General features: G+C 42.0%; 1 protein-coding gene across 4 annotated transcripts in view; it reads left to right on the forward strand.

The window, feature by feature from the left end:
- Positions 1-27,789, forward strand: part of LOC135541893 (E3 ubiquitin-protein ligase RAD18-like) — a 111,048-nt gene that overhangs the window by 36,511 nt on the left and 46,748 nt on the right. The window lies entirely within an intron of this gene.

A 27,789-nucleotide genomic window follows, 5' to 3' on the forward strand; every position in this document is an offset into this window, starting at 1 on the left:
CAACATATCAGATTTCAAAAAGGGTTTTCGGCGAAAGCAAACGATGCTATTATGTGAGGATAGCACTTCCGTAAACAAAGAGAGAAAAGCATATTTCAACCCTGCAGGCGTGACACAACGCAGAAATAAAAATATAATTCATGCCTTACCTTTGACGAGCTTCTTTTGTTGGCACTCCAATATGTCCTATAAACATCACAAATGGTCCTTTTGTTTGATTAATTCTGTTGATATATATCCAAAATGTCCATTTATTTGGCACATTTGATCCAGAAAAACACTGGCTCCAACTTGCTCAACGTGACTACAAATATCTCAAATATTACCTGTAAAACTTTGCCAAAACATTTCAAACTACTTTTGTAATACAACTTAAGTTTTTTAAAACATAAATAATAGATACAATTTAAGACGGTGATCTGTTCAATACAGGAGGAAAACAAACTGCAGCTAGCTTTCTGGTCATGCGCCTCTATCGATCAGTACACTTGAAGTTACCCTCGTTCAAGATGGCCGTACTTCTTCATTACACAAAGGAAAAACCTCAACCAATTTCTAAAGACCGTTGATATCCAGTGGAAGCGGTAGGAACTGCAAGAAGGTCCCTTAGAATCTGGATTCCCAATGAAAACCTATTTGAATAGAGTGACCCCCTCCCCCCCAAAAAAGTTTGAGAAACTTGAGTGTTTTCTATCCAAATATACGACTAATATGCATATCTTATCTTCTGGGGATGAGTTGCAGACAGTTGAATTTGGGCATGCATTTAATCTGTACGTGAAAATACTGCCCCCTGTCACCAAGAAGTTAAAGAACAACTCCTACACTTATAACATTCTGGCAGTTATTATGAAGTATTTTGTGAAATCCTACACAATTTATCATTTTATGATTGAATATCTATTGACTTTAGTGATGCGCAAAACCTGAAATTGCTACTCAGTGATGTTTCAAGTAGGATCCCTGAGATGACTAATGCAATACATTTTTGTAAACTATCTACACAAATTACTCTGTCAAAATGGAAGAAATATTCTAACATTTGTAAGAGAAATCATGAAAAATTAAAGCTAATATGCTGTATCTTCATCAAACCCCTGAGTTAATACATGTTAGAATCACTATTGGCAGTGATTACAACCTGTCGGACCTGTCAAATTTGTTGTTGGTCATTGTAATATAACCATTTTCAGGTCTTTCCATAGATTTTCATGTTAATTTTTAAGTCAACACTGTAACTAGGCCACTCAGGAACATTCAACAGCATCTTGGTTAGCAACTTCAGTGTAGATTTGGCCTTGTGTTTGAGGTTATTGTCCCGCTGAAAGGTGAATTCATCTGTGTATGGTGGAAAGCAGACTGAACCAGGTTTTCCTCTAGGATTTTGCCTGTGCTTAGCTCCATTCCATTTCTTTTTTATCCTGAAACTCTTCAATCCTTAACGATTACAGTCATACCCATAACATGATGCAGTCATTGCTGTGCTTGAAAGTAATAGGAGTGGTACTCGGTAATGTATTGCATTGGATTTGTGCCAAACATAAATAACACTGTGTTCAGAACAAAATATTTAATGCTTTGCCACATTTTTTGCAGTATTACTTTAGTGCCTTGTTGCAACAGTAGGCATATTTTGGAATATAGTGAAACACAGTTTAGCCTTTTGTTAATCACCCTGTCATCTCAGATTTTGAAATTATGCTTTACAGCCAAAGCAAGACAAGTGTTTAAGTTTATCGATAGCCTAGCATAGCATTATGTCCAGCTAGCAGCAGGAAGCTTGGTCACGAAAATCAGAAAAGCAATCAAATTAACCGTTTACCTTTGATGTGCTTCGGATGTTTTCACTCACGAGACTCCCAGTTAGACAGCAAATGTTCCTTTTGTTCCATAAAGATAATTTTTTTATACCCAAAGTACCTCTGTTTGTTAGTCACGTTATGTTCAGAAATCCACCGGAAATAGCGGTCACGACAACGCCGGGAAAAAAATCCAAATTATATCCATAATATCGACAAACATGGCAAACATTTTTATTATCAATCCTCAAGGTGTTTTTCAAATATCTGTTCGATAATATATCAACTGGGACAATTGGCTTTTCAGTAGGAGCGAGAGGAAAAATGACTCCCTCTGTCTTTTACGCAAGAATCACTCTGAGAGCCCTCAGCTGGCCACTTACTCAATGTAGTCATTTACGCTCATTCTTCAACAGAAAGTGCTGTAGACACCTTAGGGGATACGTAGAAAAAGGAATCTGGTTGATATCCCTTTCAATGGTCAATAGGGGTGCATAGGAACACAACGGTTTCAAAATAAGAGGCACTTCCTGATTGGGTTTTCCTCAGGTTTTCGCCTGCCATATCAGTTCTGTTATACTCACAGACAATATTTTTGACAGTTTTGCAAACTTTAGTGTTTTCTGTCCTAAGCTGTCAATTATATTATATTTACTAGCATCTGGTCCTGAGAAATAGGCGGTTTACTTTGAGAATGTTATTTTTCTAAAAATAGTGCCACCTAGCTTCAAGAGGTTAAACTCTAACGGTTGTAAAGTCAACATTGGCTTCATGATGAAAACCCTGAGCAGTTTCCTTCTACTCCGGGCACTGAAGTAGGAAGGACACCTGTATTTATAGTGACTGGATGTATTGATACACCATCTGAAGTGGGGCAAAAAAGTATTTAGTCAGCCACCAATTGTGCAAGTTCTTCCACTTAAAAATATGAGAGGCCTGTAATTTTCATCATAGGTACACTTCAACTATCCAGAAAATCACATTGTAGGATTTTTAATGAATTTATTTGCAAATTATGGTGGAAAATAAGTATTTGGTCAGTAACAAAAGTTTATCTCAATACTTTGTTATATACCTTTTGTTGGCAATGACAGAGGTCAAATGTTTTCTATAAGTCTTCACAAAGTTTTCACACACTGTTGCTGGTATTTTGGTCCATTCCTCCATGCAGATCTCCTCTAGAGCAGTGATGTTTTGGGGCTGTTGCTGGGCAACATGGACTTTCAACTCCCTCCAAAGATTTTCTATAGGGTTGAGATCTGGAGACTGGCTTAGGCCACTCCATGACCTTGAAATGCTTCTTATGAAGCCACTCCTTCGTTGCCCGGGCGGTGTGTTTGGGATCATTGTCATGCTGAAAGACCCAGCCACGTTTCATCTTCAATGCCCTTGCTGATGGAAGGAGGTTTTCACTCAAAATCTCGTGATACATTGCCCCATTCATTCTTTCCTTTACACGGATCAGTCGTCCTGGTCCCTTTGCAGGATAACAGCCCCAAAGCATGATGCTGGATGCAACTCAGCATTCTTTGTCCTCCAAACACGACAAGTTGAGTTTTTAACAAAAAGTTATATTTTGGTTTCATCACCATTTGACATTCTCCCAATCTTCTTCTGGATCATCCAAATGCTCTCTAGCAAACTTCAGATGGGCCTGGACATGTACTGGCTTAAGCAGGGGGACACGTCTGGCACGGCAGGATTTGAGTCCCTGGCGGCGTAGTGTGTTACTGATGGTAGGCTTTGTTTCTTTGGTCCCAGCTCTCTGCAGGTCATTCACTAGGCCCCCCCATGTGGTTCTGGGATTTTTTCTCACCGTTCTTGTGATCATTTTGACCCCACGGGGTGAGATCTTGTGTGGAGCCCCAGATCGAGGGAGATTATCAGTGGTCTTGTATGTCTTCCATTTCCTAATAATTGCTCCCACAGTTGATTTCTTCAAACCAAGCTGCTTACCTATTGCACATTCAGTCTCATTTTGTCTGTCAAAGTTGAAGTGCACCCATGATGAAAATTACAGGCCTCTCATTTTTAAGTGGGAGAACTTGCACAATTGGTGGCTGACTAAATACTTTTTTGCCCCACTGTATTAATAACCTCACCATGAAAGGGATATTCAATGTCTGCTTTTTACCCATCTACCAATAGTTGCACTTTGCGAGGCATTGGAAACCTTGCTGGTCTTTGTAGTTGAATCTGTGTTTGAAATTCACTGTTCGACTTAGGGACCTAGTATGTGTGGGCTACGGAGATGAGGTAGTCATTCAGAAATCATGTTGAACACTATTATTGCACACAGAGTCCATGCAACTTATTTAGTCTTGCCATAACAAAGGGCTTGAATACTTATTGACTCAATAAGTCCATTACTTTAACCCCCCTACTTTTTTCAATTTCCGCCTGAAGACATACCCAAATCTAACTGCCTGGAGCTCAGGCACAGAACCAAGGATATGCATATTCTTGTTACCATTTGAAAGAAAACGCTCTGAAGTTTGTGTAAATGTGAATTGAATGTAGGAGAATATAACACAACAGACCTGGTTTAGATAATACAATGAAAGAAACATACGTTTTTTATTTTTATTGTTGTATAATCATCTTTAAAATGAACAAGATAAAACAAACATTCAGATAGGATGATGGGGACAATTTCAGTGAAAAACATAAGAGTGCAACAGTACTTGTGAAAAGTTTCAGAATGATAACTTCCTTAATGAGTGTGCTACATGACATTTATCATGACGTCACCCAGGTGTCCCACACAAGTAGCCCAAATGTACCAAAGGGGCCAAATTGGTGAAGTTATACATTTAGAATGGAATAACTATATTCAAAATACCAAAATGGTATTCTAACACCCCCCCCCCCCCCACAAATGGAGAAATGGAGAAAAAAAATATATACATATTTACAAAATAACACTTTATATATTTGGAAGACCCTCAGTCCTCTACACAATATTATTCTGCTGATGCCAGGTGTCATAGCAGTCTCTTTCTGCTGTAAAGCAGAGGGTCAGGTGATGGGGGATTTCATTTTGCAAAGAACACAGCGACACCTCCATGCTGTGCCCTTTTGGCCCTGAGGCACATCCATGCCTGCAGAAATAAATTTGGCAGATGAACACCACTTGTGGCAGGAGCTGGATGAACCAGCTTCAGTGGGGGATGGACAACTTGGCACTGGGGGCTCCCATTCGGAGTCAGTGTCACTGTGAAAGAAAATGTTCAGTTAGAATAGTTACACATATGAGCCCTGTATCAACAGGTAAAATAAACAGATATATATAGAGTACAGGGAACATAAGGTTGGATATATTATTATAGACCTGCTAGATCTACTGTCTTTATTATATTACAACAGACCAGCTGTATCTACTGTCTCCATTTCACTTTGGCCATTATTGTGGGCCTGCCCTCCCCTCAACAGCCTCAAATAGGCCATTTAATTTTACAAATAATATTTTATATTATTAATTTCAAACAACGGCATTAGCCATGAGAAGAATTTACCAGTCCAAAACGATGTCCTCTCCGGTAAAAAAATATTCCTCCATTTGGGAGGAATCATCCTCTATCAATTTCTTCTAAAATTGTGTGTACATCTGTATATCTAGACTTAGATTTAGCTTTTCCTGACTTAGTCATACTGATACTGATATATAAACAGCTGAATATGCACTTTACCAAAACAATGCTGTGCGCAACATGCGTTGCTCCTTCCGTTATGAATTGTCAATGGCGAATGAACCTCTTTACGCCGGAGTTTACTACATGGGTTGGTCTTCCAACACATAAACATTACATATTGCCGTTTACCTCAGCTCATTGGCTATCTACCCAGCTAGATTTCAAGACGATCAGTGGTCATTGGGTTAAAATACAGTCAATCAACCAAAACAGCGGTCATGTCATTGGTACACAATGATGGCATTACTTGTTGTCTTCAAATCGGTTTCTTTCAGTCAATACCATCCCGCGAAATGACCCATCAGGTTTGGTTGTTACAAACAAACAAACCAGTTGATTGCAATGGAACCAAACATGACTGGAAAAGTCACGTTCTGTGTGTGTATTTACATCGAATGTGTTGTCAAATGGAATGAGACTGAATTCACGACACAAGCGGTTCACAAAATGTTTCGTGTTAGGCTATAAAAATGGATTTTATCAAACAAAAGACCATTCATTGTGTAACAATGAGAATTGGGATTGTAAACAGAGGAAGATCCTCAGAAATATTTTATTGCAGTTTGTAATTTTGTTGCGCCTGTGCTGGTTGAAAGTTTATTTTTATTTTTATGGGGCTCTATCCTCAGATAATCACATCGTAGTCTTTCGCAGTAAATCCTTTTCTAAATCTGACAGCACAGTTGGATTAGCAAGATTCTAGGCTTTCGAAACATGTGAGACACTTGTATTTTCATGAATGTTTAATATGACTACTTATGTAGCGATCACCATATGTTATCGAATTTCAGCCCGCTACCTGGTTCCATGCGCAGAGAGGTTAAGACATGAAGGTCAGTCAATACAGAACATTTCAAGAACTTGGAAAGTTTCGTAGTGCAGTCACAATAACCCATAATGCGCTATGATGAAACTGGCTCTCATGAGGAAGACCCAGTTACCTCTGCTGCAGAGGATAAGTTCTTTAGAGTTAGTACCCTCAGAAATAGGCAATTAACTGCACCTCAGATTGCAGCCAAAGTAAATGCTTCACAGAGTTCAAGTAACAGACACGTCTCAACATCAACTGTTCAGAGAAGACTGCATGAACCAGGCCTTCATGGTCAAATTTCTGCAAAGAAACCATTACTAAAGGGCACCAATAAGAAGAAGAGACTTGCTTGGGCCAAGAAATATGAGTAATGAACATTAGACTGGTGGAAATCTGTTCATTGGTCTGATCAGTCCAAATTTGAGATTGTTTGTTCCAACCGCCATGTCTTTTGTGAGACGCAGAGTAGGTAAACGGATGATCTCCGCCTGTGTTGTTCCCACTGTGAAACATGGAAGAGGAGGTGTGATGGTGTGGGGGTACTTTGCTGGTGACACTTGGTGATTTATTTAGAATTCAAGGCACACTTACTGAACATGGCTGTCATCAAGGCAAAGGATGGCTACTTAGAAGAATCTAAAATGTATTTCAATTTAACACTTGTTGTCTTCACTATTATATTTTAAAACTATTTTCTACATTGAAGAATAATGAAAAACCTTTGAATGAGTCGGTGTGTCCAAACTTTTGACTGGTACTGTATTTTTGTCCTATTTCACACTTAGGGTTGGGCGACATACAGATTTTAATACAGTTTCTATTCCATATCGGGTTATATGTGATTACTATTAAGTCCATGCAATTTATGTGACTTAAGATTTTTTTTACTCCTGAACTTATTTCGGCTTGCCAAAGAAGGGGCTGAGTTCTTATTGACTCATGACATTTCAGCTTTTAAAATTTAATTTGTAAAATATTCTAACAGAATTCCACTTTGACCATTATGGGGTATTGTGTGCAGGCCAGTGACAACAAATCTAAATTAAAACCATTTTAAATTCAGGTTTTGACAACAAAATGTGCAAGTTTAAGGGGTGTGAATACTTTCTGAAGGCACTTTATGCTCCTCTGGTTGTCTTTGTCTAATAACATCTGTAAATATTTTAAATAGATGCTCAATGACCTATATAATGCTGTTATTGTCCTCTTTAATATTTTTCTGTTCAAGGTTCAAACGCCCATGATTCTGTTCAGCAAAACCACTCCCACCATCACTGAGTGAAGTTGCAGCTCCGGCAGCCATTGTGCCCTTTCCAAATAGCCTAATATTATCGTATTGAATCACTTGTAATTTCTGGATTTTCTGATCTAAATTTGTGACCCACGTGAATCATGCAGATCCGTCATAAAGTATCTTGAGCATTTTTTTGTGTTGTCTGGGATTCTTGAAGTTTTTATTTTTCTGTTCTGTTTTATTTTTCGGTGATTTTTCAATGCCAGCCCTCCTGTTTTGCATAGTAAGAAGTGTTGATAGACCTTAGCATGTGCACGAGCTGGCCGGGCGGCAGGCTCTTGCTTGAGTGATTAACAAGAAGAAAAAAATCATTGGCGCCAGGTTGTCTTATCACCTGCTGCTGCGGCTAGCTTACCACATTTTGACCAGTGAGGTGAATGTTGACAAATACAGTTAATTCGGAAAGTCAGGTGAGTCAAAAACAATTAATCCGGAAAGTATTTGCACCCCTTGACTTTATCCACATTTTGTTACGTTCACCTTACTCTAAGATTGATGAGGATTTTAATTTATTTAATCCATCTACACACAATACCCCGCAATGACAAAGCGAATACAGGTTTTTAGATATTTTTGCTAATTTATAACAAATTTAAAAAAAGATACCTTATTTACGTAAATATTCAGAACCTTTGCTACGAGACTCGAATTTGTATTTAAAAAAAAAAAAAAATTCTGTTATTTTACCAGGTAAGTTGACTTAAAACACATTCTCAATTACAGCAACGACCTGGGGAATAGTTACAGGGGAGAGGGGGGTGAATGAACCAATTGTAAACTGAGGATTATTAGGTGACCGTGATGGTTTGAGGGCCAGATTGGGAATTTAGCCAGGATACCGGGGTTAACAAATCAAATCAAATGTATTTGTCACATACACATGGTTAGCAGATGTTAATGCGAGTGTAGCGAAATGCTTGTGCTTCTAGTTCCGACAATGCAGTAATAACCAACAAGTAATCTAACTAACAATTCCTAAACTACTGTCTTATACACAGTGTAAGGGGATAAAGAATATGTACATAAGGATATATGAATGAGTGATGGTACAGAGCAGCATAGGCAAGATACAGTAGATGGTATCGAGTACAGTATATACATATGAGATGAGTATGTAAACAAAGTGGCATAGTTAAAGTGGCTAGTGATACATGTATTACATAAGGATGCAGTCAATGATATAGAGTACAGTATATACGTATGCATATGAGATGAATAATGTAGGGTAAGTAACATTATATAAGGTAGCATTGTTTAAAGTGGCTAGTGATATATTTACATCATTTCCCATCAATTCCCATTATTAAAGTGGCTGGAGTTGAGTCGGTGTCAGTGTGTTGGCAGCAGCCACTCAATGTTAGTGGTAGCTGTTTAACAGTCTGATGGCCTTGAGATAGAAGCTGTTTTTCAGTCTCTCGGTCCCAGCTTTGATGCACCTGTACTGACCTCGCCTTCTGGATGATAGCGGGGTGAACAGGCAGTGGCTCGGGTGGTTGATGTCCTTGATGATCTTTATGGCCTTCCTGTAACATCGGGTGGTGGAGGTGTCCTGGAGGGCAGGTAGTTTGCCCCCGGTGATGCGTTGTGCAGACCTCACTACCCTCTGGAGAGCCTTACGGTTGAGGGCGGAGCAGTTGCCGTACCAGACGGTGATACAGCCCGCCAGGATGCTCTCGATTGTGCATCTGTAGAAGTTTGTGAGTGCTTTTGGTGACAAGCCGAATTTCTTCAGCCTCCTGAGGTTGAAGAGGCGCTGCTGCGCCGCCTTCACGATGCTGTCTGTGTGAGTGGACCAATTCAGTTTGTCTGTGATGTGTATGCCGAGGAACTTAAAACTTGCTACTCTCTCCACTACTGTTCCATCGATGTGGATAGGGGGGTGTTCCCTCTGCTGTTTCCTGAAGTCCACAATCATCTCCTTAGTTTTGTTGACGTTGAGTGTGAGGTTATTTTCCTGACACCACACTCCGAGGGCCCTCACCTCCTCCCTGTAGGCCGTCTCGTCGTTGTTGGTAATCAAGCCTACCATTGTTGTGTCGTCTGCAAACTTGATGATTGAGTTGGAGGCGTGCGTGGCCACGCAGTCGTGGGTGAACAGGGAGTACAGGAGAGGGCTCAGAACGCACCGTTGTGGGGCCCCAGTGTTGAGGATCAGCGGGGAGGAGATGTTGTTACCTACCCTCACCACCTGGGGGCGGCCCGTCAGGAAGTCCAGTACCCAGTTGCACAGGGCGGGGTCGAGACCCAGGGTCTCGAGCTTGATGACGAGCTTGGAGGGTACTATGGTGTTGAATGCCGAGCTGTAGTCGATGAACAGCATTCTCACATAGGTATTCCTCTTGTCCAGATGGGTAGGGCAGTGTGCAGTGTGTTTGAGATTGCATCGTCTGTGGACCTATTTGAGCGGTAAGCAAATTGGAGTGGGTCTAGGGTGTCAGGTAGGGTGGAGGTGATATGGTCCTTGACTAGTCTCTCAAAGCACTTCATGATGACGGAAGTGAGTGCTACGGGGCGGTAGTCGTTTAGGAACAATGGTGGCCCTCTTGAAGCATGTGGGAACAGCAGACTGGTATAGGGATTGATTGAATATGTCCGTAAACACACCAGCCAGCTGGTCTGCGCATGCTCTGAGGGCGCGGCTGGGGATGCCGTCTGGACCTGCAGCCTTGCGAGGGTTAACACGTTTAAATGTTCTACTCACCTCGGCTGCAGTGAAGGAGAGACCGCATTTTTCCGTTGCAGGCAGTGTCAGTGGCACTGTATTGTCCTCAAAGCGGGCAAAAAAGTTATTTAGTCTGCCTGGGAGCAAGACATCCTGGTCCGTGACTGGGCTGGATTTCTTCCTGTAGTCCGTGATTGACTGTAGACCCTGCCACATGCCTCTTGTGTCTGAGCCGTTGAATTGGGATTCTACTTTGTCTCTGTACTGACGCTTAGCTTGTTTGATAGCCTTACGGAGGGAATAGCTGCATTGTTTGTATTCAGTCATGTTACCAGACACCTTGCCCTGATTGAAAGCAGTGGTTCGCGCTTTCAGTTTCACGCGAATGCTGCCATCAATCCAAGGTTTCTGGTTAGGGAATGTTTTAATCGTTGCTATGGGAACGGCATCTTCAACGCACGTTCTAATGAACTCGCACACCGAATCAGCGTATTCGTCAATGTTGTTATTTGACGCAATACGAAACATGTCCCAGTCCACGTGATGGAAGCAGTCTTGGAGTGTGGAGTCAGCTTGGTTGGACCAGCGTTGGACAGACCTCAGCGTGGGAGCTTCTTTTTTTAGCTTTTGTCTGTAGGCAGGTATCAGCAAAATGGAGTCGTGGTCAGCTTTTCCGAAAGGGGGGTGGGGCAGGGCCTTATATGCGTCGCGGAAGTTAACAGTGATCCAAGGTTTTTCCGCCCCTGGTTGCGCAATCGATATGCTGATAAAATTTAGGGAGTCTTGTTTTCAGATTATCCTTGTTAAAATCCCCAACAACGATGAATGCAGCCTCCGGATAAATGGTTTCCAGTTTGCAAAGAGTTAAATAAAGTTCGTTCAGAGCCATCGATGTGTCTGCTTGGGGGGGGATATATACGGCTGTGATTATAATCGAAGAGAATTCTCTTGGTAGATAATGCGGTCTACATTTGATTGTGAGGAATTCTAAATCAGGTGAACAGAAGGATTTGAGTTCCTGTATGTTTCTTTCATCGCACCATGCCTCGTTAGCCATAAGGCATACACCCCCACCCCTCTTCTTACCAGAAAGGTGTTTGTTTCTGTCGGCGCGATGCTTGGAGAAACCCGTTGGCTGCACCGCTTCGGATAGCGTCTCTCCAGTGAGCCATGTTTCCGTGAAGCACAGAACTTTACAGTCTCTGATGTCCCTCTGGAATGCTACCCTTGCTCGGATTTCATCAACCTTGTTGTCAAGAGACTGGACATTGGCAAGAAGAATGCTAGGAAGTGGGGCACGATGTGCCCGTCTCCGTAGTCTGACCAGGAGACCGCCACGTTTCCCTATTTTTCGGAGTCGTTATTTTGGGTTGCTGCATGCGATCCATTCCGTTGTCCTGTTTGTAAGGCAGAACACAGGATCCGCGTCGCGAAAAACATATTCTTGGTTGTACTGATGGTGAGTTGACGCTGATCTTATATACAGTAGTTCTTCACGGCTGTATGTAATGAAACCTAAGATGACCTGGGGTACTAATGTAAGAAATAACACGTAAAAAAAACAAAAAACTGCATATTTTCCTAGGAACGCGAAGCGAGGCGGCCATCTCTGTCGGCGCCGGAAGTCTAATGCAGTCTAACACACCTACTCTTATGATAAGTGCCATGGGATCTTTAATGACATCAGAGAGTCAGGACACCCATTTAACGTCCCATCCAAAAGACGGCACCCTGCACAGGGCAGTGTCCCCAATCACTGCCCTGGGGCATTGGGATATGTTTTAGACCAGAGGAAAGAGTGCCTCCTACTGGCCCTCCAACACCACTTCCAGCAGCTTCTGGTCTCCCATCCAGGGACTGACCAGGACCAACCCTGCGTAGCTTCAGAAGCAAGCCAGCAGTGGTATTCAGGGTGGTATGCTGAATTTGAGCTCCGTGGCATCCTGTTTCCATTGATCATCCTTGAGATGTTTCTACAACTTTATTGGAGTCCACCTGTGATAAATTTGAATTGATTTGGAAATGCACACACCTGTCTATAAAAGGTCCCACAGTTGACAGTGCATGTCAGAACAAAAGCCAAGCCATGAGGTCAAATAAATTGTCCGTAGAGCTCCGAGACAGGATTGTGTCGAGGCACAGTTCTGGGGAAGGGTACCAAAACATTTCTGCAGCGTTGAAGGTACCCCAGAACACAGTGGTCTCCATCATTCTTAAATGGAAGAAGTTTGGAGCCACCAAGACTTCCTAGAGTAGGCTGCCCGGCCAAACTGAGGAATTGGGGAGAAGGGCTTTGGTCACCTCCTTGACCAAGAACCCGATGGTCACTAACAGAGCTTTGAAGTTCCTCTGTGGAGATGGGAGAACCTTCCAGAAGGACAACCATCTGCAGCACTCCACCAATCAGGCCTTTTTGGTAGAGTCGCCAGACGGAAGCCACTCCTCAGTAAAAGGCACATGACAGCCCACTTGGAGTTTGCCAAAAGTCACGTAAATAACTCTGACCATGAGAAACAACATTCTCTGGGCTGATGAAACCAATATTGTACTCTTTGGCCTGAATGCCAAGTGTTATGTCTGGAGGAAACCAGGTACCGCTCATCATCTGGCCAATACAATCCTTACGCTGAAGCATGGTGGTGTCAGCGTCATGCTGTATGGATGTTTTTCAGTGGGTAGGGACTGGGAGACGAGTCATGATTGAGGGAAAGATAAACGGAGCAAAGTACAGAGAGATCCTTGATGAAAACCTGCTCCAGCGCTTAGCCCTAGTCTGAGGTCCTAAGGTTCACCTTCCAACAGGACAACGACCCTAAGCTCACAGCCAAGACGGCGCAGGAGCGGCTTTGGGACAAGCCTCTGAATGTCCTTGAGTGGCCCAGCGAGAGCCCGGACTTGATACGGATCGAACATCTCTGGAGAGACCTGAAAATAGCTGTTCAGCAACTCTCCCCATTCGACCTGACAGAGGATTGAGGATCTGCAGAGAAGAATGGGAGAAACTCCCAAAATACAGGTGTGTCAAGTTTGTAGTGTCATACCTAAGTAGACTTGAACCTGTAATCGCTGCCAAAGGTGCTTCAACAAAGTCTTGAATAGACCGTCTGAATACTTAGTAAATGGGATATTTCAATATTTTGTGTTTTATTCATTTGCAAAAATATCTCAAACCAGTTTTTGCTTTGTCATTATGGGGTATTGTGTGTAGATTAAGGTTTTAACGTAAAATTGTTTTTCCCAATTCACAAATGGTTTCTTTCTCTGTTTTTGTGTAGTCTGTTAGTAAATATTCAATCTATCTTATTTGGAATGACAGTTCATCTATCGCCTGAACTGAGGTGACGTTTGCTTAGCTGGCTCTGTGTACTTAACGTTATCAAGCCCAGCAGACAAATGTTTTGTTCATAACCAAATGTATTATATTCAGCTTGGATTCATAAACCTGTTGAACAGCAAGAAGTAAATACTTTTTTTCCAACTATTGGAAGTCTGTTAGTTTAGCAACTGACTAACGGCTTTCGTTGTGGGAAGGAGGAGCGGACCAAAATGCAGCGTGGTTGTTATTCATTTTATTTTAATAAAGAAACTATACACGATAAACTAACAAAATAACAAACGTGCGAAAACTGAAAACAGCCCTATCTGGTGCAAAACACAGAGACGGGAACAATCACCCACAAACTCAGTGAAACCCAGGCTACCTAAATATGGTTCCCAATCAGAGACAATGACTAACACCTGCCTCTGATTGAGAACCATATCAGGCCAGACATAGAAATAGACAAACAAGACATCCAACATAGAACGCCCACTCAGATCACACCCTGACCAACCAAAACATAGTTTACTTTGTATGTTTCTATGGTCAGAAACATACAAAGGTGCGGACTCCGGCCGCAAAACCTGAACCTATCGGGGAGGGTCTGGGTGGGCATCTGTCCGCGGTGGCGGCTCTGGTGCTGGACGTGCCCCACTTCACCGTGGTCTTCCCCCACCTTGTCCGCTTCCGTGACCTCCTAGCCACGGCAACCCTACTTAATAACACGGGACAGAGGGGCAGCTCGGGACAGAGGGGCTCTTCAGACTCCGGCAGCAGCGCCGGACAGGCGGGAGACTCCGGCAGCAGCGCCGGACAGGCGGGAGACTCCGGCAGCAGCGCCGGACAGGCGGGAGACTCCGGCAGCAGCGCCGGACAGGCGGGAGACTCCGGCAGCAGCGCCGGGCAGGCGGGAGACTCCGGCAGCAGCGCCGGGCAGGCGGGAGACTCCGGCAGCAGCGCCGGGCAGGCGGGAGACTCCGGCAGCAGCGCCGGGCAGGCGGGAGACTCCGGCAGCACAAGAGAGGAGGAAGGCTCTGGCAGATCCTGGCTGACTGGCGGATCTGGAAGAGTCTGGCGGATCTGGAAGAGTCTGGCGGATCTGGAAGAGTCTGGCGGATCTGGAAGAGTCTGGCGGATCTGGAAGAGTCTGGCGGTTTCTTGCAGACTGACGGCTCTGGCGGCTTCTTGCAGGCTGGCGGCTCTGGCTGCTCCATGCAGGCAGGAGACTTCAGCAGCGCAGGAGAGGAGGAAGGCTCTGGCTGCGCTGTAGAGGAGGAAGGCTCTGGCTGCGCTGAACAGGCGGGAGACTCCGACAGCGCAGGAGAGGAGAAAGGCTCCGGTAGCGCTGGAGAGGCGAGGCGCACTGTAGGCCTGATACGTGGTGCTGGCACTGGTGGTACTGGGCCGAGGACACGCACAGGAAGCCTGGTGCGAGAGCTGCCACCGGAGGACTGATGTGTGGAGGTGGCACTGGATAGACCGGACCGTGCAGGCGCACTGGAGCTCTTGAGCACCGAGCCTGCCCAACCTTACCTGGCTCGATGCCCACTCTAGCCCGGCCAATACGAGGAGCTGGTATGTACCGCACCGGGCTATGCACCCGCACTGGAGACACCGTGCGCTCCACAGCATAACACGGTGCCTGCCCGGTCTCTTTAGCCCCCCGGTAAGCACAGGAAGTTTGCGCAGGTCTCCTACCTGGCGTAGCCCTACTCCCTGTGAGCCCCCCCAATACATTTTTGGGGCTGACTCTCGGGCTTCCTTCCGCGCCACCGTGCTTGCTTCGCCATCTCCATTCTCCTATAACCCTCTTCGCACTGCTCCAGTGAATCCCAGGCGGGCTCCGGCACTCTCCCTGGGTCGACCGCCCACCTGTCTATTTCCTCCCAAGTAGTGTTGTCCCGATATTGTAGCTCCTGCTGCCGCTGTTGCTTCTCCTCATACCAGCACCTCTCAGCTCTCGCCGCCTCCAGTTCTTCTTTGTGGCGGCGATATTCTCCAGGCTGATCCCAGGGTCCTTCTCCAAACAATTCGTCCTCCTATGTCCATTCCTCCCTTTGTTGCTCCTGCCTGTTACCACGCCGCTTGGTCCTGTTGTGGTGGGTGATTCTGTAACGACTTTCGTTATGGGAAGGAGGAGCGGACCAAAATGCAGTGTGGTTGTTATTCATTTTATTTTAATAAAGAAACTATACACGATAAACTAACAAAATAACAAATGTCCGAAAACAGCCGTATCTGGTACAAAACAGACAGGAACAATCACCCACAAACACACAGTGAATCCCAGGCTACCTAAATATGGTTCCCAATCAGAGACAATGACTAACACCTGCCTCTGATTGAGAACCATATCAGGCCAGACATAGAAATAGACAAACAAGACATCCAACATAGAATGCCCACTCAGATCACACCCTGACCAACCAAAACATAGAAACATACAAAGTAAACTATGGTCAGGGTGTGACACAGACACAAAATATGAAATGGGTGATATTATTCCAGCATGCTGCGATGAGCTGATCTGGGTATGTTATTTAGCAATGACAAGGAGTGGAATGTTGGCTAAAGAGACTGGTACTCAGACTAGCGATGAGCAGGTGAACTGACTTTTGATGTTCTGTGTATGAAAGTTTGTTCAAGCTTCACAGTTCCGTTATGGTAGCTTTAGAAAGCATTTATTTAGCTTTTCCTTATCAGACTATCAACCCCTAGTGACTAAAAACGATGGGAGTAATTTAGTAAATTACTTTTTGTCCTGTTGATCCAGAGGCCTAATAAAAAAAATCTGAATTCAAAAACTGTGTTCTATTTCCCCCTTGTAGACAATAGCGCACAAAGATTAGGGAGTGTTACAGCATCAGTCAATGTTGTTGCCACCAGTATGAATAAAGTATTCATGACACAAATGTTCACATCACAACTGAAGGACATATGGCCGAAGTCAAGAATTGCTTCAAATTGAGCTGGTTGCAGGAGACTGTCCATGTTTAAGGGAACACCACATGTTTTTTTCTGGGTCAAAAGGGGGCTTAGGTGGTGGGTGTGGCATTGAATGCGATCGGCCGACAGCGCGGCTATATTTTAGAGGCCCCCATCTTGGCTATATAAAGAACATTTTAAGCCAATTTCCTGCAATTCAGCAAATTTCTCCACGGAGCTGATCCATTTTTTTCAGTTTTAAAGCTAATTTTCTGCTAATTTTGCCATGTAGATGTGAGAATGCTGCAGTTTTTAAGGTAGTTTCCTGGAATTCTATGCCGTTTGCCATGGATAATGCTGTGTTCTTTTGCTCAAACATAATAACAAAATGAATACTGCTGAATTTATTGTTTTGGTAATGTTTAATTCTCCCGGAGTGTTTCACTTTTATTTTGGTGATTGTAAGTTCTCAAAGATTATATTATTCAAAAAAATATACAAGTCCATTATCTTTTCTACAAACTTAGTGTTTTTACATTCCGTAAATGTGTGTGTATATAACATAGGGGTTTGAAATGCTTAGGGGGCCCGCCCATGGGTTAAAATTGCAGAGAAATCCCTGCACCATATTACTTACTTGCTCCTGCAAAATTGCCGTTGTTGCTGCAGTCCTTAACAGCTCATGTGAATTCCAGAGGGAGCGCTTACAGGTGCCGAAGAACCTGGTTGCAATGGTTATTGCGAGATGAGGCCAGTTGGACTCGCCCCTCATAGAGAGAGCTGGCCTCCTGTTGGACTCTCCCCTCTCCTCTCCCAAATATTTAGGAAGTGGCCCTGTCCTGTTTCTCTATTTCTATTAATAAAACAAGATTTATTTTAAATGTCTTGTCATGGTTCCTGTGTCACATTTCATGCTACATTGCAGGAAATTGCTGTTTCAGTTGTTTAGAAAGCAAACAGTGCTTCAGCTTCATTAGTGGGACAAAGCCCATGCCGTGCCTTACACCAGGGTTTTCCAAACTCTGTCCTGGGGCCCCATGTTTTTTTTCTTCCCCCTAGCACTACACAGCTGATTCAAATAATAATAATTCAATCACATCCCTGAAACCAACCGCCTTGATTTTGGTCTTATGTATCAAACCTGGAAATTGTGGGGTTTTTTTGTTGAAAAAATTAGACTCAGTGCTAGAAAATAGTATATTATACACTGCAGTTGAGGAACAATGGGAAAGTAATTCTCCTTTGAAAGTTGATATACTTTTAACCCCACTTTTGAGAAAATGGCCCTTGAATGTTTTGGTACACCAACTGGAGAGCTCTTCTTTGTCTATACCCATTGAGCATCTTTTACAGCCTCTTAAGCCTTAAACCCACCCATCTCTTTAAGGATTGCCATGTGGTAAGCACACACTATATCAAATAAATCTAAGTTTATTTGTTACATGCACAGGATACAGAAGGTGTAAACGGTACAGTAAAGTGGTTACTTGCATAGTAGCAATATCAAAAATAGTGTGTTAACGTCATAATTAGATGACGTTTACCTGACCTAAATTGATGGATCATGTGAAAGAAATGCTATAACCACCTCCCAGCCACATTTAGCTAAGTGTATGGGTCACTATTGTCTAGACATGCACACATGTTCATAAAATACAATAGACGTCCATAGTCTCCTGTCATAATCCCAACTCCTACTACTACCAATACAAACATTGTCAGAATGAATCTGCAGGTAGCTAAAGCTAACAAACTAGGTTGAATGTTAGCTAGCTAACATAAGGCTATAACTATCAATGCAAATGGATTTCTGATTTGAATAATATTTGTAATCATTGAAAACACTTTATTTCAGATGCAGCAGGTTTAGATACTTAGCTAGCTAGCATTGTTAACATTAGCACCAAAGATACAGACTAGGATTCTGTAATGATTTGCCTGTACATTTCATAAATGTTGTTCTTCTGTTTGGACTGTTGTTTAAGACAGTCGCTAAGATGAAAATTGTCTGTTATTGTTGCAAACACTATTATTTTGGATGTAGCAGTCCGGCTAGAAAGCGTAGATACAGTAACTCTGTCTCATAGAAGGTACTACTGTGATAAAGGCAACAATGGAATTTCAGTCATAGGCCCTATCAGGAAACAACCCCTGGGTCCTACTGCCTAGACACTTGTGTCAATTCAGAAGGATTGGATATACAGTGGGGCAAAAAAGTATTGTCAGCCACCAATTGTGCAAGTTCTCCCACTTAAAAAGATGAGAGAGGCCTGTAATTTTCATCATAGGTACACTTCAACTATGACAGAGGAAATGAGAGAATTATATTTTTTTTAAATCACATTGTAGGATTTTTAATGAATTTATTTGCAAATTATGGTGGAAAATAAGTATTTGGTCAATAACAAAAGTTTATCTCAATACTTTGTTATATACCCTTTGTTGGCAATGACAGAGGTTAAACGTTTTCTGTAAGTCTTCACAAGGTTTTCACACACTGTTGCTGGTATTTTGGCCCATTCCTCTATGCAGATCCCCTCCAGAGCAGTGATGTTTTGGGGCTTTTGCTGGGCAACAAAAATTGTGTGTACATTTGTATATCTAGACTTAGATTTAGCTTTCCCTGACTTAGTCGCCATACTGATTGATATATAAACAGCTGAAGATGCGCTTTACCAAAACAATGCTCTGTGTAACATGCATTGCATAAATGCATAAATGTAACACATTTATCTCAGCTCATTGGCTATCTACCCAGCTAGATTTCAAGACGATCAGTGGTCATTGGGTTAAAATACAGTCAATCAACGAAACAGAGGTCATATCGTTGGTGCACAATGATGGAATTACTTGTTGTCTTCAAATCGGTTTCTTTCAGTCAATACGTCCCGCAAAATGACCCATCAGGTTTGGTTGTGTTACAAACAAACCAGTTGATTGCAATGAAACCAAAGATGACTGGAAAAGTCACGTTTAGTGTGTGTATTTACATCGAATGTGTCGTCGAAAATGGAATGAGACGGAATTCACTACACAAGCGGTTCACAAAATGTTTCGTGTTAGGCTATAAAAATGGATTTTATCAAACAAAAGACCATTCATTGTGTAACAATGGGCATTGGGATTGCAAACAGAGGAAGATCTTCAAAGGTAAATTATTTAATTTATTGCAATTTGTGATGTTACGCCTAGGCTGGTTGAAATATAATTTTTATGGGGCTTTGTTCTCAGATAATTGCTTCATATTCTTTCGCAGTAAATCCTTGGGCATGCATAAATGGAATACAGGAACTTCAAAATGACAAAAACAAGGAATTGTGCAGTATGACTAACAAAAACGATAAAATATCAATGTGTATCAAATCTTACTGTTGTTCATATACACCTAGTATTCAAAACATTCAGGACACCTGCTCTTTCCATGACAGACTGACCAGGTGAATCCAGATGAAAACTATCATTCCTTATTGATGTTAATCGTTAAATCCACTTCTATCAGTGTAAATGAAGGGGAAGGAGACAGGTTAAAGAAGGATTTTTAAGCCTTGAGTCAACTGAGACGGATTTTGTATGTGTGCCATTGACGGTGAATGGGCAAGACACATGCTTTAAGTGCTTTTGAATGTGTTTTGGGTTTTTCACGCTCAACAGTTTCCTATGTGTATCAAGAATGGTCCACCACCCAACTTTGCACAACTTTGGGAAGCATTTGCGTCAACATGGGCCAGCATCCCAGTGGGTCCCAAATGATTGACACCCTTAATAAAGTTGAACAAAAACGACTGTATATAACATTCATTATTCAAATACTGACCTGTATTGTATGCTCAAAGAAATGTTCACAAATTACTCCATGTTGGTGGATTGTTGATGTTATGGGGCTATTTTGCTTCCACTGGTCCTGAGGCCAAATGTATATTGTATGCTTCAATGCGCTTTGACATAAAGTCTACAAGTGTCTGGAACTCTTGGAGGGATGCGACACCATTCTTCCACGAGAAATTCCATATTTTGGGGTTTTGTTGATGGTGGTGGAAAACGCTGTCTCGGGCGCCTCTTCAGTATCTCCCATAAGTGTTTCATTGAGTTGAGATCTGGTGACTGGCTGGCGCGCACACACATTTTGAACCCCCTATGCTCCTTTGAGATCCATCTTTCAAAGTCAATGAGATGTGTTCTTCTAGGCATTGCAATCAAAATAATGTGCAACTGGGCATTTTTATACATTGCTTAATTAACTCAGGAACCACACCTGTGTGGAAGCATTTTCTTTCAATATAATTTGTATCCCTCATTAACTCGTGTTTTCTTTATTTTGGCAGTTACCTGTAGCTCAGTACTTGAATAATCTATTTTGTTCTGTCCTTTTTGCTCAATGGTTTCAATCATTGTGGACCCCACTGTATACAGTGTATAGCATCATATCTACCTAATTATTACCCTGACACTCTGCCAAGACAGCTGGCTTTAGGATCCAGCCTATGCCCAACAGAAGAATAGCTAGATAAGAAACCAGGTTACCACCACTTTCCTCTGCACATGTTCCTCATTCCATCAAACATCTGTGATTCATAATAAGCCATTTATTTGTGCCCATGCAATTGCTGACAGTTGACAACATTTTATAACGGAACAATGATTCTATTTTTCACTCGGATGTCTCTCTACATTCAATGTTCTTTTTGGAATTACTCCTTTACTACATGTATTGCTCTATGCTGGTGCGTTATAATCATATTTAGGGTAGCCTAGTGGTTAGAGCGTTGGACTAGTAACCAAAAGGTTGCAAGTTCAAATCCCCGAGCTGACAAGGTACAAATCTGTCGTTCTACCCCTGAACAGGCAGTTAACCCACTGTTCCTAGGCCGTCATTGAAAATAAGAATTTGTTCTTAACTGACTTGCCTAGTAAAATAAAAGTAAACAAATTAAATACAAAATATGCTCTTATGGCTAATGGTGGCCTTTAACCTACCCCAAAAGAAAACATAAAAACTTTAAGGAAATTTGACCTCTCTTATTGAACTTCATCTTGAAATGTTAAGATTAGAGATCAAAACGTTTAATACAGTATTAGAAAAAATCTGTTGCCTTTTTCTGTCAGTTCTTACATACCTTCTCTTTCTGTCCTTCTGATTTCCGGATGCTGCGATTTCCCCTCAAAAAGATTAAACACCTCATTTATTTTGGGCTTATTGCAATTAACCTTTAGCCCTCTCGTCTGCCTCCATGCATGCACAGTATTAAACACTCATCGTTTCATGTTAACAACTATTTGCCATCTAGCCATCAAGTAGTAAAAAGGAAGTTTCACCCTTAAGGACATCTGTTTTGATATTGTTCGTGAAAGCTGCTCAACTGAGCTGGATCAAAGCCTGAGACGATAAGGCCAGAGAAAGGAGATGATGATTTTCTCTTTTCTTCTCTGCTCCCTCTTTCTCTGTGTGCAGCTGAACCCATGTTTGGAGGCAGGTCGTTGTGACATTTTATCAGTTGCGGATGGTGACATTTGCACACGTCATGCACAGAGTGGTGTCCCTGTGTGATATACTTAACGGGTTGCCAATAAGAACGAGGTGACTGTGATTGGATCCACATCAAACATGGCATTTCATGGAGAAAGTCATCCTGCTCCTGAGAAGGATGTACTCCACTTTGAGTCAGTTAAGCTACAGGAGCAAGCAAGGTAGCAGTATGGGACTTCAACAGATGCTGACAGGATGTCACACAGATAGAAGTTGGAACAGATACCAGGTCTTCAGCTCGTTTAGATGTGAATTACTGGTTTGATGATGATCAGTATTTGTCCATGCAACTGTAATTTCTTCATTACAGCTTAGACTTGAAAATCTAAAAAAGTGCTTTGTTGTTCTGGGGCTGTACATGAAACACATTTTTCTTAACCACAAAACTTTGAAAGCAGGCATTGCATGCATTAGAGTTCACTCTGTACATGGAATGTCCCTGTCTACGAAACAAACAAGTGACGGAAGTTAATTCAGTTAAACTATAATTTGTTTCATAAAGACTAATATGAATTTCAGAATTAAATATAGCATGTCTTGATTTCAAACCCAACAAATAGCTATGAGCAGGTATTGTATTGACATGTAAATAGAAGAAAAGCTCTGGCCAAAACGAGATTAGTCACGGGCAAGAATGAATCTGAGGACTTGTCACTTTAGAATGAATCTGAGGACTGTTATTTATCTAATCAACGAACTATGTTTAACCTCTCTAGGGTATGTGGGACGCTAGCATGAGTGGTACGCTGGCCAACATCAGGTGAGATTTGTAGAGCGCCAAATTCAAATACAGAAATACTCATAAAAATTCAGAAAAGATACAACTATTTTACATAGGTTTAAAGAATAACTTCTTGTGAATCCAACCACAGTGTCAGATTTTAATAATGTTTTACGGCGAAAGCATACCTTATTTGAGAACATAGCCCAGCAGATAAATCATTACAAACAGTAACCAGCCAAGTAGAGGGTTACGCAAGTCAGAAATAGAGATAAAATTAATCACTTACCTTTGATGATCTTCATATGTTTGCACTCAGAAGACATTCATTTATTTTACAAATGTTCCTTTTGTTCGATAAAGTCTCTCTTTATATCCGAAAACCTCCATTTTGTTTGTGTGTTTTCTTCAGTAATCCACAGGCTCAAACGCAGTCACAACAGGCAGACAAAAAAATCAAATTGTATCCGTAAAGTTCATAGAAACATGTCAAACGATGTTTATATTCAATCCTCATGTTGTTTTTAGCCTAAATAGTCGATAATATTTCATCCAGACAATAAAGTTGTCAATATAAAAGGTAAACAAGAAAGGCACTCTCTCGGACACACGCATGAAAGAGCTCTGTGACCCGGCAGGGTCCTCTCATTCAGACTGCTGTTACTCCCTCATTTTTTCAAAATACAAGCCTGAAACAATTTCTAAAGACTGTTGACATCTAGTGGAAGGCAAAGGAACTGCAATTGGAGTCTTAAGTCAATGGATACTGTAATGGCATTGAATAGAAAACTACAACAAACAAAAAAATCCAACTTCCTGAATGGATATTTCTTAGGTTTTTACCTGCCAAATTAGTTATATTATAGTCAGACATTATTTTAACAGTTTTGGAAACTTTAGAGTGTTTTCTATCCAAATCTATTAAGTAGAAGGCAGTTTAATTTCGGCATGCTTTTCATCCAAAATTCCAAATGCTGCCGCCTACCCTAGAGAAGTTCATTGTTACCAGATTAAATTAATCATGTATCATTTAACTCATTAGGATCTGGGGCACCACGAGAGCGGTTCTTTAAAGAGTTACCATCTCCCGAATTAAACTCTAAAAGGTCTTTACCTATCATATCTATAAACAGTCAACTTATTAATCATAACCTTGTATCATATCATCATTCTAAACAGTTGTAACCTTGCATCTGCTAAAACCTGAGCCTAACTTATGATTCAGTACAACACACATTGGTTTAATATTTATTTACTAGCTAATTAATGGTAACACAGGATCAAAATACACACTTACTACGTTTAAAACAGGTCCCTAGCAGACTGACAACATTATGGCTGCTTGTTACAAAAGTGATGGAGAGAGAGAGAGGTACAGAGACACTTAACGTTGGTACATTTAGAAACTACTCTCTCTTACATTAGTCACATACTTTGCCCATGAACTGCCGCCTGCTTGGAGTAAGAAATCATGAATCTATTTACGTGAAATGCCTTTGTTCGCCGGATCTCTCTCGGTGGACAGGTCCACCTTGGAAAGGAAGTTGTGCCTTTTCCCCAGCACGCTTGTAAAGGCTCTAATTGTCCAACCAAAAGGGCTCCAACAAGTCTTCTACTGTTGTTCTTCTCTGTAGTTGTCAGGTGACTTGTGTAGTCCTGAACAGAACTACAGAGTTTATTTTCCTTCCATTAGCTCTTTCAGATTCTTTGAAGATAGGCTAGCCAGCCGTGTCGATGGTTCCCAGTGGGGTGATGAGAGTAGTGTAATATGATGGTTTGAGCATAGTAGTAGAATGGTCCCACGTAACTTAGCTTTTGAAGATACTTTACTTAGGATAGCTAATAAGCCATACCAGTGATTGTCCGGGAGGTGAGTTTATCGTCTCTACCTCGTGTTGAGATTCAAAGTTCAGACCACTTTAAACATGCAGCTGCAGGTCAACGCTTTTGTGGTATATTATTTTAATTTCTTCTTGATTTACAACAGGACGTGAGTGGTTAATCCCCACCAGTTCCCTTCTCCCCCCTCTGCAGGTGAGAGGGTGTCTGAGTGAAGTTATTTATTGCAAACCTGATCTGACCTATTTGGATTCTCGTGGACAGTCATGACATAATGAACCCATAATGAACCCATGAATTGTGTGTATTCACCTTTCTGAATGCTGCTCTAACTGGGTGGTGTAATATACTGAAGTCTGTTTTCATTCCTCCAAAGATATTCAAATATTACATGCCATCAGATCACAGTGACCTTCCAATAAAACTTAAGATCTTTGACATTCATTCAGTGGTCTCACTCAAGACTCTCCAAGATGGAAACCTGTCATAGCCACATCAGAAACAGTCCTCAGAATAATAGTCTGATTCAGCCACTGGTCTTGTAGGCCTAATCTGAGTAATAAAAAAAGTATTTTGAAATAAATACTTATTCCTCGGAATTCAAAACACAATGTTAGCCCTCTTCGTTCTTGCTTTGTAAAGTGCTTGCTAATCAGCAGGAAACGGGTAGAATTTATCAGTGTTCTGCCACTGAAAATCCCAGCTTGCTGAATCTGGTGAATCTAATTTACTGTACAGTACATGTGCAAACAGAACAGTACTGCTGAGTCAGGTTCGGGGAAAGAACGAGGTGTGAAATGCAGGCCTAATGCGGACCATGCAGCAGGATCATGCAGGGGCACACACACATGCATGCACACGTACACACTTCATCTCAATTTACTCTGAACATCGGACTTGCTGGAATGTTTGGTGCTGCAAGAATGGCCTAAGCAGCTGCAGCCAGGGTCCAGTGCTTTCAGAAACTGAATATCTGTCCACAATGTTTTACAATGGGAGAACTCTGATGTCTGGTCTTGTCTCATGGGGATTTATGAGTGATTTTAGATACTGGTTTACAGTACAAGATGTGAAAGTGATCAGAATGAGAATATCTTGAGCAGATTCCAGAGGATCTATCCCTTAGGACTAGGAATTGCCAAGGACCTCACGATACGATATTATCACGGTCCTCACAATCCATATTTATTGCGATTCCATGATCCAAACATATTGCTCACCTTATGTCTGCTGCAGAGGGACGAGAGCCATGAGAAAACTTACCAGTCATGGAAATAAAAGTGCTGAAAACAAATTGGGTACCCATTTAAAAATAATATCCCGACATGTAACTGTATCAATTTTGTCCCCGTCACTACTACCCATATGCTTTAGTCATATAGTCAGACTCCAGAGTGGAGGTTTGCTGTGCTCTAGCTAAGAGAACACAATGTCCTGCAGAAAATGGCTATAACAGGCACAGCAGAGGAAAGGAATCTCATGTTGAAATCACTTAACTACACAGGCGGTTGTAATGCAATTCTGTCCTGGTGCGTGTGTTCTCTGTATGATCTGGACTACTTTGGTCCTATGTTGTATTGACAGGACACGTGTGCTATGAGGAGTTTAATGTGCACAGGAATGAAACACAGTCCTTTCAGTTCAATCTGGAACCAGGTATGAGGTCTGAGCATAAATATTTTGTGCTTTTTGTTTCTCTCAGATCCATTGTTTCGCTATAACAACCCTGAAATTGCGATTCCATACTCTTGGTTTTACATTCTCTGGAGTTTGTTCTCCGTTATGTTGTTGTATTTTTTACCCCCCAATATTTTATGTTTTTGTTCTGCTGAACTGAACCCATCTGTTTTGGCCCTCTACTTGAATCCCTTCTGCAAACTTCATCCATTAGCTTTGTCTGCCTAAATCGCCCAGTGTTTTGATGAGTTTATTTCACCAGCACAAACTTGTGATTTGATTTGAGTTATCATTTGACCGACTCTGCGTAGGCTGATAAGCTCTCGGAGAGGCCTTTTTATGGAGTTCTCCCTTGTCAGTTGAAATATCATATTAGTAAAACCCTGAGTGTCTTTGTCTTTTGCTGTTCAAAACAAATACCTCCTCCCATGACACACTGTCCTTCCCCTTCACTGCAACTGGATATTGGGCTGTTCTGAACAATGTACACAGAGAGGGCCCCTATATTCTAACTCCCACCAGGACCTTACATTAACATTGTCTCTCTTCCAGAGCGCATGTCTCTAGTTATGATATACAGTGCATTCGGATAGTATTCAGACCCGTTGACTTTTTCCACATTTTGTTACATTACAGCCTTATTCTAAAATGTATTAAATCGTTTTTCCCCCTCATCAATCTGCACACAATACCTCATAATGGCAAAGCAAAAACAGGTTTTTAGAAATGTTTGCAAATGTATTAAAAATGTAAAACTGATATCACATTTACATAAGTATTCAGATCCTTTACTCAGTGCTTTGTTGAAGTACCTTTGGCAGCGGTTACAGCCTTGGGTCTACTTGGGTATGACGCTACAGGCTTGGCACACCTGTATTTGGGGAGTTTCTACCATTCATCTCTGCAGATCCTCTCAAGCTCTGTCAGGTTGGATGGGATCGTCGCTTCAGAGCTATTTTCTGATCTCTCCAGAGATGTTCAATCGGGCTCAAGTCCGGGCTCTGGAATGGCTTCCGTCTGGCTACTCTACCATAAAGGCCTGATTGGTGGAGTGCTGCAGAGATGGTTGTCCTTCTGGAAGGTTCTCCCATCTCCACAGAGGAACTCTGGAGCTCTGTCAGAGGGACCATTGGGTTCTTGGTCCCCTCCCTGACCAAGGCCCTTCTGTCCTGTTGCTCAGTTTGGCCGGGTGGCCAGCTTTAGGCCAGCTCTTCTTTCATCTAAGTGCTGCAGACATTTTTTGGTACCTTCCCCAGATCTGTGCCTCGACACAATCCTGTCTCGGAGCTCTACAGACAATTCTTTTGACCTCAAGGCTTGGTTTTGTTCTGACATGCACTGTGAACTGTGGGACCTTATATACAGTGCCTTGCGAAAGTATTCGGCCCCCTTGAACTTTGCGACCTTTTGCCACATTTCAGGCTTCAAACATAAAGATATAAAACTGTATTTTTTTGTGAAGAATCAACAACAAGTGGGACACAATCATGAAGTGGAACGACATTTATTGGATATTTCAAACTTTT

The sequence above is a fragment of the Oncorhynchus masou genome, chromosome 6 (genome assembly GCF_036934945.1).
Source record: "Oncorhynchus masou masou isolate Uvic2021 chromosome 6, UVic_Omas_1.1, whole genome shotgun sequence".
Classification (NCBI taxonomy): Eukaryota; Metazoa; Chordata; class Actinopteri; order Salmoniformes; family Salmonidae; genus Oncorhynchus; species Oncorhynchus masou.